General features: G+C 38.8%; 2 non-coding genes across 2 annotated transcripts; one reads left to right on the forward strand and one right to left on the reverse strand.

Annotated features, from left to right (window-relative positions):
- The first annotated feature begins 2035 nt into the window (after positions 1–2035).
- On the forward strand, positions 2036–2139 carry LOC130978862 (small nucleolar RNA R71). Its single transcript, XR_009086472.1, has one exon. It is a non-coding gene; the product is annotated as a small nucleolar RNA R71 (small nucleolar RNA).
- An 11217-nt stretch (positions 2140–13356) lies between these two features.
- On the reverse strand, positions 13357–13464 carry LOC130978544 (small nucleolar RNA R71). Its single transcript, XR_009086169.1, has one exon. It is a non-coding gene; the product is annotated as a small nucleolar RNA R71 (small nucleolar RNA).
- Between the last annotated feature and the right edge of the window lie 4199 nt (positions 13465–17663).

Consider the following 17663-nt stretch of genomic DNA (forward strand, 5'->3'; position numbering starts at 1 on the left):
GTTTAACGCCAGGTTCTTGCCCTTTTCTGGCGTTTAACGCCAGTCTGGTGCCCCTTTCTGGCGTTAAACGCCCAGAATGGTGCCAGACTGGACGTTAAACGCCCAACTGCTAGCCTCACTGGCGTTTAAACGCCAGTGAGTTCTTCCTCCAGGGTGTGCTATTTTTCTTCCTGTTTTTCATTCTGTTTTTGCTTTTTCAATGGATTTTGTGACTTCTCATGATCATAAACCTACAAAATAAGATAAAATGACAAAGAAAAATATATAAAATATAACATTGGGTTGCCTCCCAACAAGCGTTTCTTTAATGTCAGTAGCTTGACAGAGGGCTCTCATGGAGCCTCACAGATACTCAGAGCAATGTTGGGACCTCCCAACACCAAACTTAGAGTTTGAATGTGGGGGTTCAACACCAAACTTAGAGTTTGGTTGTGGCCTCCCAACACCAAACTTAGAGTTTGACTGTGGGGGCTCTGTTAGTCTCTGATTTGAGAGAAGCTCTTCATGCTTCTTCTCCATGGTGATAGAGGGATATCCTTGAGCCTTAAACACATAGGATTTTTCATTCACTTGAATGATCAGTTCACCTCCATCAACATCAATCACAGCCTTTGCTGTGGCTAGGAAGGGTCTGCCAAGGATGATGGATTCATCCATGCACTTCCCAGTCTCTAGGACTATGAAATCAGTAGGAATGTACTGGTCTTCAACCCTTACCAAAACATTCTCTACAAGTCCATGAGCTTGTTTTCTTGAGTTGTCTGCCATCTCTAATGAGATTCTTGCAGCTTGTACCTCAAAGATCCCTAGCTTCTCCATTACAGAGAGAGGCATGAGGTTTACACTTGACCCCAAGTCACACAGAGCCTTCTTGAAGGTCATGGTGCCTATGGTACAAGGTATGGAAAACTTCCCAGGATCTTGTCTCTTTTGCGGTAGTTTCTGCCTAGACAAGTCATCCAGTTCTTTGGTGAGCAAAAGAGGTTCAGTCTCCCAAGTCTCATTTCCAAATAACTTGTCATTCAACTTCATGATTGCTCCAAGGTATTTAGCAACTTGTTCTTCAGTGACATACTCATCCTCTTCAGAGGAAGAATACTCATCAGAGCTCATGAAAGGCAGAAGTAAGTCCAATGGAATCTCTATGGTCTCATTTTGAGCCTTAGATTCCCATTGTTCCTCATTGGGGAACTCATTGGAGGTCAGTGCACGCCCATTGAGGTGTTCCTCAGTGGCGTTCACTTCTTCTCCTTCCTCTCCAAATTCGGCCATGTTGATGACCTTGCACTCTCCTTTTGGATTTTCTTCTGTATTGTTTGGAAGAGTACTTGGAGGGAGTTCAGAAATTTTCTTACTCAGCTGTCCCACTTGTGCCTCCAAATTTCTAATGGAGGACCTTGTTTCAGTCATGAAACTTTGAGTGGTTTTGATTAGATCAGAGACCATGGTTGCTAAGTCAGATTGGTTCTGCTTAGAATTCTCTGTCTGTTGCTGAGAAGATGATGGAAAAGGCTTGCCATTGCTAAACCTGTTTCTTCCACCATTATTATTATTGAAACCTTGTTGTGGTTTCTCTTGATTTTTCCATGAGAAATTTGGGTGATTTCTCCATGAAGAATTATAGGTGTTTCCATAGGGTTCTCCTAGGTAGTTCACCTCTTCCATTGAAGGGTTCTCAGGATCATAAGCTTCTTCCTTAGATGAAGCATCCTTAGTACTGCCAGGTGCATTTTGCATTCCAGACAGACTTTGAGAAATCAAATTGACTTGTTGAGTCAATATCTTGTTCTGAGCTAGTATGGCATTCAGAGTATCAATCTCAAGAACTCCTTTCTTCTGACTTGTCCCATTGTTCACAGGATTCCTTTCAGAAGTGTACATGAATTGGTTATTTGCAACCATTTCAATTAGCTCTTGAGCTTCTGTAGGCGTCTTCTTCCGATGAAGAGATCCTCCAGCAGAGCTATCCAAAGACATCTTAGATAATTCAGAGAGACCATCATAGAAAATACCTATGATGCTCCATTCAGAAAGCATGTCAGATGGACATTTTCTGATCAATTGTTTGTATCTTTCCCAAGCTTCATAGAGGGATTCTCCATCCTTCTGTCTAAAGGTTTGGACTTCCACTCTAAGCTTACTCCATTTTTGAGGTGGAAAGAACTTTGCCAAGAAGGCATTGACTAGCTTTTCCCAAGAGTCCAGGCTATCCTTAGGTTGAGAGTCCAACCATATTCTAGCTCTGTCTCTTACAGCAAAAGGGAATAGCATCAGTCTGTAGACCTCAGGGTCAACCCCATTAGTCTTGACTGTGTCACAAATTTGCAAGAACTCAGCTAAAAATTGATGTGGATCTTCCATTGGAAGTCCATGGAACTTGCAATTCTGTTGCAGTAGAGAAACCAACTGAGGCTTAAGCTCAAAGTTGTTTGCTCCAATGGCAGGGATAGAGATGCTTCTCCCATAGAAGTCGGGAGTAGGTGCAGTAAAGTCACCCAGCACCTTCCTTGCATTGTTGGCATTGTTGTTATTTTCGGCTGCCATGAGTTCTTCTTCTTTGAAGAATTCGGTCAGGTCCTCTAAAGAGAGTTGTGCTTTGGCTTCTCTTAGCTTTCTCTTCAAGGTCCTTTCAGGTTCAGGGTCAGCTTCAACAAGAATGCCTTTGTCTCTGCTCCTGCTCATATGAAAGAGAAGAGAACAAGAAGATATGGAATCCTCTATGTCACAGTATAGAGATTCCTTGAGGTGTCAGAGGAAAAGAAAAATAGAAGAAAGAAGAAGGGGAAGAATTCGAACTTTAATTGGATGAAGTTCGAATTGTGCATTAAGAAGGAGTAGTACTCCATAAATAGAAGGATGTGGGAAGAAGGGAAGTAATTTTCGAACATTAAATTAAAAAGATTTTGAAAACATTTTGAAAAACACTTAATTGATTTTCGAAAATAAAAGTGAGAAAGAAATCAAGTGATTTTTGAAAAAAGATTTTGAAATTAGAAGTTAAAAAGATTTGATTGAAAAATTATTTTGAAAAAGATGTGGTTAAGAAGATATGATTGGTAAAAAAAAATGTGATTGAGAAGATATGATTTGAAAAACATTTAAAAAGATTTGATTTGAAAACAATTTTAAAAGATATGATTTTTTTAAAAATTAATGACTTGCCTAACAAGAAAAGATATGATTCAAACATTAAACCTTTCTCAACAGAAAAGGCAACAATCTTGAGATATTCAATCAAATCATTAATTGTTAGTAAGTATCTTTGAAAAAGGAAAGAAATTGATTTTGAAAACATTTGATTGAAAAGATATGATTTGAAAAAGATTTGATTTTGAAAAACTTTGAAAAACTTGAAAAAAATTGATTTTGAAAACAAAATCTTCCCCCTAGTGCCATCCTGGCGTTAAACGCCCAGAATGGTATCCATTCTGGCGTTTAACGCCCAAAATGCACCCTTTTTGGGCGTTAAACGCCCAACCAGGTACCCTGGCTGGCGTTTAAACGCCAGTCTGTCTTCTTCACTGGGCATTTTCGAATGCTCAGCTTTTTCTGTATAATTCCTCTGCAGTATGTTCTAAATCTTCAATTCTTTGTATTATTGACTTGAAAAGACACAAATTAAAAATATTTTTGGATTTTTACTAATCAAAATGCAACAAGAATCAAATAACAATGCATGCAAGACACCAAACTTAGCAGTTTGTATACTATTGACACTATATGAGACACGTAAACACTCAAGTCAAAAGAATTTAAAGATCAGAGTAAGAAATCATCAAGAATTATTTGAAGATCTTAAGACACATGAATGAATGCATGCAATTGACACCAAACTTAAGATGAGACTCTAGACTCAAACAAGAAATATTTTTGGATTTTATGATTTTGTAATTTTTTTTGGATTTTTCGAAAATTAAGTGGAAAAGAAAATAAAGGTATCAAAATTCTTAATGAGAATTCCAGGAATCATGCAATGTTAGTCTAAAGCTTTAGTCTAAAGGAATTAGACATAGCTAGCTAAGCTTCAGCAGGACATTGCATTCAAGAGCTAAATTGATGATGATCAATCAGCTTTGGTGATGATAAGAACATCACCTTGAAACACTAGAATTCATTCTTAAGAACTCTGAAGAAAAATAATACCTAATCTAAGCAACAAGATGAACCGTCAGTTGTCCATACACAAACAATCCCCGGCAACGGCGCCAAAAACTTGGTGCACGAAATTGTGATCAATACTTTTTCACATCTCAAATAATCCCCGGTAATGGCTCCAAAGACTTGGTGCTCAATACCATGGCATAAACACAACTTCGCACAACTAACCAGCAAGTGCACTGGGTCGTCCAAGTAATACCTTACGTGAGTAAGGGTCGATCCCACGGAGATTGTTGCTATGAAGCAAGCTATGGTCACCTTGTAGATCTCAGTCAGGCAGACTCAATTGGGTATAGTGATAAACGAATAAAGCATAAAGATAAAGATAGAGATACTTATGTATATCATTGGTGAGAGCTTCAGATAAGCGTATGAAGATGCCTTCCCTTCCGTCTCTCTGCTTTCCTACAGTCTTCATCCAATCCTTCTTACTCCTTTCCATGGCAAGCTCGTGTAGGGTTTCACCGTTGTCAGTGGCTACCTCCCATCCTCTCATTGAAAGCGATTGCATATGCCCTGTCACGGTCATAGCGGAATTCATCTGTCGGTTCTCAATCAGGCCGGAATAGAATCCAGTGATTCTTTTGCGTCTGTCACTAACGCCCCGCCCTCAGGAGTTTGAAGCACGTCACAGTCATTCAATCATTGAATCCTACTCAGAATACCACAGACAAGGTTAGACCTTCCGGATTCTCTTGAATGCCGCCATCAGTTCTCGCCTATACCACGAAGATTCCGATTAAAGAATCCAAGAGATATTCACTAGAGCCTCGAATGCTTGTAGAACAAGAGTGGTTGTCAGTCACTTTGTTCATGAGTGAGAATGATGATGAGTGTCAATCATCACCTTCATCAAGTTGAAGAACAAGTGATATCTTGGACAAAGAACAAGCGGAATTGAATAGAAGAACAATAGTAATTGCATTAATACTCGAGGTACAGCAGAGCTCCACACCTTAATCTATGGTGTGTAGAAACTCCACCGTTGAAAATATATAAGAACAAAGTCTAGGCATGGCCGAATGGCCAGCCTCCCAAAGAGGGTTCAATCATAAAAACATGATCAAAAGATGAAAATACAATAGTAAAAGGTCCTATATATAGAAAACTAGTAGCCTAGGGTGTACAGATATGAGTAAATGTCATAAAAATCCACTTCCGGGCCCACTTGGTGTGTGCTTGGGCTGAGCAAATGAAGCTTTTTCGTGTAGAGACTCCTCTTGGAGTTAAACGCCAGCTTTTATGCCAGTTTGGGCGTTTAACTCCCATTTAGGTGCCAGTTCCGGCGTTTAACGCTGGAATTTCTTGAGGTGACTTTGAACGCCGGTTTGGGCCATCAAATCTTGGGCAAAGTATGGACTATAATATATTGCTGGAAAGCCCAGGATGTCTACTTTCCAACGCCGTTTAGAGCGCGCCAATTGGGCTTCTGTAGCTCCAGAAAATCCACTTTGAGTGCAGGGAGGTCAGAATCCAACGGCATCTGCAGTCCTTTTGAGTCTCTGGATCAGATTTTTGCTCAGGTCCCTCAATTTCAGCCAGAAAATACCTGAAATCACAGAAAAACACACAAACTCATAGTGAAGTCCAGAAAAGTTAATTTTAATTAAAAACTAATAAAAATATACTAAAAACTAACTAGATCACACTAAAAACATACTAAAAACAATGCCAAAAAGCGTACAAATTATCCGCTCATCAAAGCTCAATTTAGAAAGTGTATAAATAGGATAGAATTGAAGTTAGTAGGAACCTTTGGACATTTTGGAACTTTTGATCATTTTTGCTATTTTTCATATTGTGTAATTGAATTCAGAGCTATGACTCACTAAACCCCTTTCATTGGGTTAGGGAGCTCTATTGTAATTCAATGAATCAATAATAGTTTTTATCTTCTTCTTCAATCTTTTCTCTTGAATTTTGTTAGAAAGCTTCTCGATCTAATTCCATTGGTTAGTTGTCTTGGGAAAGAAACTAACCATAATTGGAATCCTTCGGAACCTTGGGAAAGGAATGATGGATTCATGCTAGAGAGGCTTTCTCACAGTGAATTGGATTGGGGTTTGGATGGATATTGTGACATGTAATCCTACCAAATTGTGGTTCATGAAACTGTGTGGTATAATCAGTGATCGAGCATCATCTCTTCTTATGAACATTTAAACCAAGGGATTGGGAATTTGTTTGTTTTTAGAGAGAATTGGTGAGCCAAGGAATTGGGATCCAATCATATAAGATTGCCAAGCAAGATTCAATAAATGCATTGGTTGAGAAAGAGATGAAAATGTTTTGATTCGGAGATTTCAATATCTCCTGACCCCAATGAACCCCTCTTTCTGATCTACACTTTCTATTTACATTCTGAAAATTTCAATTCATGCAATCACCCCAATTCCCTTTTAATTTCAGCAATTTACTTTCTCGCACCTTAATTCTCGCAATTTAAGTTTAGGCAATTTCAATTCCTTGCAATTTACGTTTCCTGCCACATTTACTTTATGGAATTCACATCCAAAAGTTGATTCCGCTCAACTAAACAAACTTCTAATTCGAATTGCTCATTCAACCAATCCTTGTGGGATTCGACCTCACTCTATTGTGAGTTTTTACTTGACGATAACCGGTGCACTTGCCGGAAGGAATTTTGCCGTTCGTGCAATTTCCTAAATTCGTAGCATAACAAGTTTATAGCACGCATCAAGTTTGGTTTGCCTTTTTTGTACTTTTAACAGATTCCTACATATGCCTTATCATAAGGTATGCAAAAGAAATAGGAGAGGAAGTAACAATAGCAAAAAGGACAAGAGAATCAGAGACAGTTACTCTGTTGTGTGAGCCACTCTGTGAAGTCAGAATATGAGTAAATGATTCTGTGCAGCAATGAGTTTTCGGGAATGAGGGCCTTGTGAGTGGGGACGGTGCCATCCAAGCGAGACAAGTTCTCACAGATTTGTTGCAGGGCAATTTGGTATGTAACTCCAACCTGAGAGTCCCATTTCTCAGACATGTACGCTCTTGGTCCCTCATTAGTGTAACCCAGGGCAGCGCTGATCGTCTCTAAGTTCAGAGTTATATAAACCCGCTTCACGTAGGAATGAATGGTACCATCGATCAGCCTCATATTCGCATAAAATTCTCGTACCAATCCTGGGTAAACAAGTTTCTGAATATGGAGCAGAGAAGTCCATTTCAGATTCTCAAACAGAGGAAAAAATTCATTTCTTTTGCTGCAAGTGATTTCGGATTCACTAGGTGTGAGACACACAAGTGACGTTTCTCCAATACTTCCTTGTGGAACTCATAAGAGGCACACGAATTGAATCTTGCGGGATCAAAGTGTGAATGAGGTTTGTTGTATTTATTTTTGAATTCCAATGATTCTAGATTGGCCGGTTCCCTCGTGTTGTGTAACACAAAGCTTTTGGTCTTCTGTGAACTCCGTCCAGGGGTTGCCTTCTTCGGTGGTGAGGGAGGGGATAGGTGTGAGACTCCTCTTCTTCTTCCATGACTGGTTCCTTGTTCTTTCCAGTTTTTCTTCTTCCTGAGGTTTTCTGGGCTACCACCTTCCTGCACATTATTTTGGTTTGTTTGGATGGAGGTGAGTGGGATGAAGAAGATGTGGAGTGTATATGAATGTGTGTGTGGGTTTGAGGGGTTGAGAATGGAGGACTTTTTGGTAAGGGGGTTCGGCTACTCCTCCTTAGTGCAACTTTCTTTTTCATGATATGAAGAAGGTAAATGGAGAGGGAAGATGAAGAGGGGGCCGAAGGGAGTGGTGAGTGGAGGTAGGTTAGAGGTGCATTAAATGCTGATTGAAGAGAGAGGGTGGAGGGAGTTAATAACCATTAAAAAGCGTGGTTATTAACCAAAGAAAGATTTAAAATTAAAAACTGAAGGATTAGTTCCTAGAATCAAGGGATGAGAGAAGGATAAAGATTTTATTTGACACACAACTCCTTCCTTTGATAATACAACTTCCAAAATTATGATTAAAGCAAATTCAAACAAAAATGGGTCAGACCAAGGTCAAGGAAATTTTGGTGGGGCCCAAAGTAATTAATGTCAGCGCTCTCCCCCTGTATCATGGCCCGTTCAACACACCCTGAAATTTGTCTCCTACTTTCCTACGAAACAAAACCAAACAGAATAAAAAAGTTCACAAATTTTCAACAAAACTTAATTCTATCATTCCCAAACGGTTTCTTAAGGTACAGAATCGGTCTTCACATAAGGGCTTAGTGAAAATATCCGCAAGTTGATCTTCGAATTCTACAAATTGAACATCAATACTTCCTTTTTGCACATGTTCCCTAATGAAATGATATTTAATTTCAATGTGCTTGGTTCTTGAGTGCAAAACAGGATTTTTTGAAATATTTATGGCACTCATATTGTCACAAAACAAGGGTATACTGTTGATCTTTAATTTATAATCCTCTAATTGAGTTTTTAACCATATTAATTGTGAACAACAAGTGGAGGCAAAGATATATTCAGCTTCGGCTGTGGATAGAGCTACTGTGGCTTGTTTTTTGCTTGACCACATGTTGAGTGAGCTTCCAAGGAAGCAACACATGCCCGATGTGCTTCTTCTATCCACCCGATCTCCCGCATAATCTGCATCACAAAACCCTACTACACAAAACTCATCAGATTTTGGGTACCATAGACCATTATCACTAGTTCGCTTAATGTACCTAATGATGCGTTTAACGGCTAAAAGATGGGATTCTTTTGGGTGAGATTAAAATCTTGAACATACACCTAAACTTTGAACAATATCTGGTCTAGAGGAGGTAAGATACATAAGTGATCCGATCATTCCTCTATACCTTGTTTCATCCACATCTTTCCCATTATCATCCTTTTCAAGTTTGGTGTTTGGATGCATTGGTGTTCCCATTGATTTGGAATTTTCTAGGCCAAAATTTTGATTAATTATTTAGCATACTTTTCTTGGTGAATAAAAGTACCACTAGGAGTTTGTTAAATTTGGAGGCCAAGAAAGAAAGTTAGCTCTCCCATTAAACTCATTTCAAACTGACTAGTCATGAGTTTTCCAAACTCTTCACACAAGGATTCATTGGCCGATCCAAACACAATATCATCCACATAAACTTGAACTAGAAGAATATCATCATTAGATGCTTTAATAAATAAAGTTATGTCGGTGGTACCCCTTTGAAAGTGATTTTCCAATAAGAAGGCATTAAGCCTTTCATACCAAGCTCTTGGAGCTTGCCTAAGACCATAAAGAGCCTTAGAAAGTTTAAAAACATGATTTAGAAATTCTTTATTTTTAAAACCGGCGGGTTCTGCCTGATGAGCGGATAATTTATATGCTTTTTGGCATTGTTTTTAAGTAGTTTTTAGTAAGTTTTAGTAACTTTTTAGTATATTTTTATTAGTTTTTATGTAAAAATCATATTTCTGGACTTTACTATGAGTTTTTGTGTTTTTCAATGATTTCAGGTATTTTTTTGCTGAAATTGAGGGACCTGAGCAAAAATCTGATTCAGAGGCTGAGAAAGGACTGCAGATGCTGTTGGATTCTGACCCTCCTGCACTCGAAGTAAATCTTCTATAGCTATAGAATCCTGATTGGCGGGCTCTCAAATGCGTTAGAAAGTTGACATCTTGGGCTTTCCAGCAATGTATAATAGTCCATACTTTGACCGAGATTTGATGTCCCAAACTGGCATCCAAATGCCCACCAGAGACCCTTTTCTGGCGTAAAACGTCGGAACTGGCACCAAAGCTGGAGTTAAACGCCCAAACTGGCACCCAAGCTAGCGTTTAACTCCAAGGATGGCCTATGCACGTGAAAGCTTCAAAGCTCAGTCCAAGCACACACCAAGTGGGTCCCGGAAGTGGATTTCTGCACTATCTACTCATTCTTTGTAAACCTAGGTTACTAGTTTAGTATAAATAGCACTTTTGACTATTATATTAGAACCTTGGGAAATAGATTTTGATAATTTTAGATCATTTTTCATGTTTAGGGGAGGCTGGCCATTCGGCTATGCCTATACTTTCTTCTCTTATGTATTTTCTACGGTGGAGTTTCTACACCTCATAGATTAAGGTGAGGAGCTCTGCTGTTCTTCATGAATTAATGCAAGTAACATTGTTTTTCTTTCAATTCATGCCTACTTCTTCTCTAAGATATACTCTCGTAATTAATTTAGTTAAGTCAGAATGAAGGGATGACCCGTGACAATCACCTATTATCTTCGATACTCGCTTAGCCAAGATTCGCGTGCCTGACAACCACAAGCGGTCTACATGATGTTCAACGTAGTCATTGGATGACAACCGAAGTATATTCTCTTGGGTCTCTGATCCGCGATTCACATCATCTCTCCTGACAACAGAGCATCCGAATCTGAGATTAGAACATTCGTGGTATAGGCTACAAACAATTGGCAGCATTCCTGGGATTCGAAAAGTCTAAACCTTGTCTGTGGTATTCCGAGTAGGATCTAGGACGGAATGATTGTGACGAGCTTCAAACTTATGATTGTTGGGTGCAGTGACAGTGTGCAAAAGGATCAAGGGATCCTATTCCGACACAAGTGAGAACCGACAGATGATTAGCCCTGCGGTAGCTGTGCTTGATATTTTTCATCTGAGACGAGAAATTCGACAGTTGATTAGCTGTACAGAAACTGTAGCCGGAACATTTTTACTTAGAGGATCATACAGCTTTCCATGGAAGGGAGGACGCATGATTGGATGAAGACAATAGGAAAGCAGAGGTTCAGAAGCAACAAAGCATCTCCAAATGCTTATCTGAAATTTCTTCCAATGAATTACATAAGTATCTCTATGTTATTTTCCGTTTTATTTATCTTTTAATTATCAAATCCTCAAAACCATTTAATCCGCCTGACTGAGATTTACAAGATGACCATAGCTTGCTTCAAGCCGGCAATCTCCGTGGGATCGACCCTTACTCACGTAAGGTATTACCTGGACGACTCAGTGCACTTGCTGGTTAGTTGTGCGGAGTTGTAAAAAGTGTGATCACAATTTCGTGCACCATGTTTTTGGCGCCGTCATCGGAGATTGTTCGAGTTTGGACAACTGACGGTTTATGTTGTTGCTTAGATTGGGTAATTTTATTTTATGTTTAAGCCTTTTATTTTTATTTTCGAAAAATACAAAAAATTAATAAAATCATAAAAACCAAAAAAATATTTTGAGTTTCTTGTTTGAGTCTAGTGTCAAATCCTAAGTTTGGTGTTAATTGCATGTTTTTAATTTTCCTAAGTTTTCGAAAAAAAATTCATGCATTGTGTTCTTCTGTGATCTTCGAGTTGTTCTTTATGATTTCCTTTGTCTGGTCGTATGATTTTCCTGTTTTGTGTTTTATGTTGTTTTTCATATGAATTTTCAAAATCATAGTGTTTGAACATTCAAAATTTCTAAGTTTGGTGTCTTGCATGTCTTTCTTTTCTTAAAAATTTTCAAAAATATGTCTTTGATGTTCATCATGATCTTCAAAATGTTCTTGGTGTTCATCTTGACATTCAAAGTGTCCTTGCATGCATTACTTGTTTTGATCTTGCATTTTTATGTTTTATTTCATTTTGTTATTTTTCTCTCTCTTCATTAAAAATTCAAAAATAAAAAATATATATTCTCAAGTAAATAATACAGAGAATTGAAGGTTCAGAACATAAGGCAGAAGAATCATAGAGAAAAAAGCTCACTGGCTTTAAAACGTCAGTAAAGAGGCAATTTGGGCGTTTAACGCCAGTAAAGGTACCATTCTGGGCGTTAAACGCCAGAATTGATAGCATTCCAGTAAGGAATGATTTATGGTGTTTAATGCCAACTAGGGTATCTGGCTGGGCCTTAAACGCCCAAAGAGGCAGCCACATGGGCATTAAACACCAGAATGGATATCATTCTGAGTGTTTAACGCCAGGATGACACAAGGGAGGTAATTTCATTTCCAATTCAAATTTTTTCAATTTTTTATGTTTTAAATCATAATTTTAAAATCTTATCTTTCCACCTTTTCAAAAATTCTTGCTAACAATTAATGTTTTGATTCAAAAAATTGCAAGTTTGTTATTTTCTTGTTAAGAAAGGTTCAATCTTTGAATTTTAGAATCATATCTTTTAATTTCTTGTTAGTCAAGTCATCAATTTTAAAAATCAAATCTTTTTTAATCATATCTTTTCAATCATATCTTTTTAAAATCAAATCTTTTTCAATCAAATCTTTTTCGATCATATCTTTTTAAATTTTGATTTCAAAATCTTTTTTCTAACTTCTTATCTTTTCAAAATTATTTTCAAATCTTTTTCAACTAATTACTATTTCTTATCTTTTTCAAAACCACCTAACCACTTTTCCACTTCCAATTTTCGAAAATCACTAACCACTTTTTCAAAAATCTTTTTAATTAACTAATTGTTTTAGTTTTAATTTTCGAATACTCTCTCTCTCTCATCTCTTTCTATTTATTTGCTAACCCTTCTCTTGTACTTATAATTTGAACCCTCTCTCTCCCTCTGTGTTTGAATTCTTCTCATTCTCTCTCTACCTCATTCTTCTATTCTTCTTTTCTTCTGACACATGAAGGAATCTCTATACTGTGACATAGAGGATTCCACTACTCCCTTTGTTCTCTTCTTTTTCATATGAGCAGAAACATGGATAATAACATTCTTGTTGTAGCTGATCCTGAACCTGAAAGGACTCTGAAGAAGAAGCTAAGAGAAGCTAAAGCATAACACTCCGGAGAGGACCTTACAGAGAATGTCGAAAAAGAAGTAGACATGGCAGCCGAACCCAACAACAATGCTAGATATGAAAGGAAGATGCTTGGTGACTATACTACACCAACTTCCAACTTCTATGAAAGAAGCATCTCAATTCCTGCCATTGGAGCAAACAACTTTGAGCTTAAGCCTCAATTAGTTTCTCTAATGCAGCAGAATTGCAAGTTTCATGGACTTCCATCGGAAGATCCTCATCAGTTCTTAGCTAATTTCTCGCAGATATGTGATACTGTTAAGACCAATGGGGTTGATCCCAAGGTCTACAAACTTATACTTTTCCCCTTTGCTGTAAGAGACAAAGCTAGGATATGGTTAGACTCACAACCTAGAGAAAGCCTGAACTCTTGGGACAAGTTGGTCAATGCTTTCTTGACCAAATTCTTTCCACCTCAAAAGATGAGCAAGCTTAGAGTGGAAGTCCAAAACTTCAAGCAGAAGGAAGGTGAATCCCTCTATGAAGCTTGGGAAAGATACAAGCAATTAACCAAAAGGTGTCCTTCTGACATGCTTCCAGAATAGAGCATCATATGTATATTCTATGATGGTCTGTCTGAATTGTCCAAGATGTCATTGGACCATTCTGTTGGTGGATCTCTTCATCTAAAAACCCCTACAGAAGCCTAGGAACTCATTGAGATAGTTGCAAATAACTAGTTCATGTACACTTCTGAGAGAAATCCTGTGAATAATGGGATGACTCAGAAGAAAGGAGTTCTTGAGATTGATACTCTGAATGCCAAACTGGCTCAGAACAAAATATTGACTCAGAAAGTCAATATGATTTCTCAGAATCTGACTGGATTGCAAGCTGCATCTGGCAGTGCTAAAGAAGCTTCCTCTGAAGGAGAAGCTTATGACCCTGAGAATCCTGCAATGGAAGAGGTGAATTACATGGGAGAATCCTATGGAAACACCTATAATCCTTCATGGAGAAATCATCCAAATTTCTCATGGAAGGATCAACAGAAGCCTCAACAAGGCTTCAATAATAATAACGGTGGGAGAAATAGGTTTGGCAATAGCAAGCCTTTTCCATCATCTTCTCAGCAATAGACAGAGAATTCTGAGCAGAGCCCCTCTGGCTTAGCAAATATAGTCTCTAATCTATCTAAGACCACACTCAGTTTCATGAATGAAACAAGGTCCTCCATCAGAAATTTAGAGACACAAGTGGGTCAGCTGAGTAAAAGAGTTACTGAAACTCCTCCTAGTACTCTTCCAAGCAATATAGAAGAGAATCCCAAAAGAGAGTGCAAGGCCATAACTATAACCAAAATGGCCGAACCTCGAGAGACTGAAAAAGTAGTGATTCCCAGTGAAGAAGACCTCAAGGGATGTGCACAGACCAATAATAAGTTCTCTATTAAGGAACCAGAGGAATCTGAGACTCATACAGAGACCATAGAGATTCCACTAAAATTACTATTGTCATTCATAAGCTCTGATGAATATTCTTCCTCTGAAGAGGACGAAGACACTGTTGAAGAGCAAGTTACCCATTATCTAGGAGCAATCATGAAGCTGAATGCCAAGTTATTTGGTAATGAGACTTGGGAGGTTGAACCTCCATCGCTCATCAATGAACTGAATACATGGATTCAGCAGACATTGCCTCAAAAGAAATCGGATCTCGGAAAGTTCTTAATACCTTGCACCATAGGCACCATGAACTTTGAAAAGGCTCTGTGTGACCTGGAGTTAGGTATCAACCTCATGCCACTCTCTGTAATAGAGAAACTAGGGATCTTTGAGGTACAAGCTGCAAGAATCTTACTAGAGATGGCAGACAAATCAATGAAACAGGCTTATGGACTGGTAGAGGATGTCTTAGTGAAGGTTGAAGGCCTCTACATCCCTGTCGACTTCATAATCCTAGACACTGGGAAGGATGAGGATGAATCCATCATCCTTGGAAGACCCTTCCTAGCCACAGTAAGGGCTGTGATTAATGTGGGCAGAAGAGAGTTAGTCCTTCAATTGAATGAGGACTACCTTGTATTTAAGACTCAAGGATCTTCTTCTGTAAACATGGAGAAGAAGCATGAAAAGCTTCTCTCAATACAGAGTCAGACAGAGCCCCCACACTCAACTTTTAAGGTTGGTGTTGGGAGGCCACAATCATGCTCTAAGCACCTGTGAAGCTCTGTAAGAGCTTCTTGTCAAGTTATTGACATTAAAGAAGCGCTTATTGGGAGGCAACCCAATTTTATTTATCTATATTAATTACTCTTTTATTTTATTTTCCATTGTTATTATATATCCTCTTTAGGTTGATGATAATGTAGAGTCACAAAAATAGCTGTAGAATTAAAGCAGGAATCAAAAATAGCATAACAAATAGCACACCCTAGAGGACGAGCTTACTGGTGTTAAACGCCAGTAAGGATAGCAAAATGGGAGTTTAACGTTCAGTCTGGTAGTATTTTGGGCGTTAAACGCCAGAAATGGCAGCCAAACTGGCGTTTAACGCCAAAAAAGAATGTCTGGTGTTTGGCTGGCGTTAAACACCAGTAAGGATAGCAGAATGGGTGTTTAACGCCCAGTCTGGCAGCATTCTGGGCGTTAAACGCCAGAACTGGCAGCCAGACTGGTGTTTAATGCCAGAAAGCGGCATCAGCTTGGCGTTTAACGCCAGAAATGCCACACAGAGGGCGTTTAAACGCTAGAAAGGTGCAGCGATGAGAAATCTTTGACACCTCAGGATTTGTGGACCCCATAGGATCCCTACCTACCCCAACTCACTCTCATTCCTCTTCACACCTTTCCATAACACTCTTTCCTAAACACCATTCACCTATCAAATCCTACCCTCTTCCCTATAATCTCTTCACCACTCACATCCATCCACAATTCCCCATCATACAACTCACCTACCCCCACCTACTCAAATTCAAACCATTTCCCTCCCAAACCCAACCCCTATCATACGGATTCCCTCTCTCCCTTACCCTTTAAATAGCCCTCCTTACTCCTTCATTTTCACACATCACAAACACTCCCAACCCTCGTTGGCCGAACCACTCCTAAACCTCCATCCCCTCCATTTCTTCTTCTTCTCCTCTTTTCTTTCTTCTTTTGCTCGAGGACGAGCAAACCTTTTAATTTTGGTGTGGGAAAAAGCATTGTTTTTTGTTTTTCCAAAACTATTAATGTCACCTAAGACCGGAGAAACCTCTAGAAAGAGGAAAGAGAAGGCAATTGCTATCACCTCCGAGTCATGGGAGATGGAGAGATTCATATCAAAGGTCCATCAAGACCACTTCTATGAAGTTATGGCCAAGAAAAAGGTGATTCCCGAGGTCTCCTTCAAGCTCAAAAAGAGCAAATATCCGGAGATCCGACAAGAGATTCAAAGAAGAGGTTGGGAAGCTCTTACCAACCCCATCCAACAAGTCAGAATCTTAATGGTCAAGAGTTCTATGCTAATGGATGGATCACTAAGAACCATGATCAAAGTGTGAACCAGAACCCAAAGAATTGGCTCACAGTGGTTTGAGGGAAATACTTGGATTTCAGTCCGAAAACAGTGCGGTTGGCATTCTACTTGCCAATGATGCAAGGAGATCTTCATCCTTTTACAAGAAGGGTCAAATTTGATCAAAGGTTGGACCAAGTCCTCATGGACATTTGTGTGGAAGGAGCCCAATGGAAGAGAGACTCCAAAGGCAAGCCGGTTCAACTGAGAAGGCTTGACCTCAAACCCATGGCTAGAGGATGGTTAGAGTTCATCCAACGCTCTATCATTCCCACTAGCAACCGGTCCGAAGTAACTGTAGAACGGGCTATCATGATCCATAGTATCATGATTGGAGAGGAAGTGGAAGTTCATGAGATCATACCTCTAGAACTATACAAGGTGGCTGACAAGCCTTCCACTTTGGCAAGGTTAGCCTTTCCCCATCTCATCTGTCACCTATCCAATTCAGCTGGAATTGTCATAGAGGAAGACATCCTCATTGAAGAAGACAAGCCCATCACTAAAAAGAGGATTGAGCAAATAAGAGAGCCCACTCATGGACCTCAACAAGAGCATGAGGAAATTCCTCATCAAGAAATTCCTGAGATGCCTCAAGGGATGCATTTTCCTCCATACAACTATTGGAAGCAACTCAACACCTCTTTAGGAGATTTGAGTTCCAACATGGAGCAACTAAGGATGGAGCACCAAGAGCACTCCATTATCCTCCATGAAATTAGAGAGGACCAAAGAGCCATGAGGGAAGAACAACATAGGCAAGGAAGAGATATTGAGGAGCTCAAGCACTCCATAGGATCTTCAAGAGGAAGAATTAGCCGCCGTCACTAAGGTGGACCCGTTCTTTAATTTCCTTGTTCTTATTTTTCTATTTTTCAGTTTTTTTTTGCTTTATGTTTTGTCTATGTTCGTGTTTTTATTACATGATTATTATTGTCTAGTGTCTATATCTTAAAGCTATGAGCGTTCCATGAATCCTTCACCTTTCTTAAAAGAAAAATGTTTCTTTTTGCAAAAGAAAAAGAAGTACATGAATTTCGAATTCTATCTTGAAATTAGTTTAATTATTTTGATGTGGTGGCAATACTTTTTGTTTTCTAAATGAATACTTGAACAGTGCATATTTTTTATAGTGAAGTTTATGAATGTTAAAATTGTTGGCTCTTGAAAGAATAATGAAAAAAGAGAAATGTTATTGATAATCTGAAAAAAATCATAAAATTGATTCTTGAAG

The sequence above is a fragment of the Arachis stenosperma genome, chromosome 4, assembly GCF_014773155.1.
Source record: "Arachis stenosperma cultivar V10309 chromosome 4, arast.V10309.gnm1.PFL2, whole genome shotgun sequence".
NCBI classification, from domain to species: Eukaryota; Viridiplantae; Streptophyta; class Magnoliopsida; order Fabales; family Fabaceae; genus Arachis; species Arachis stenosperma.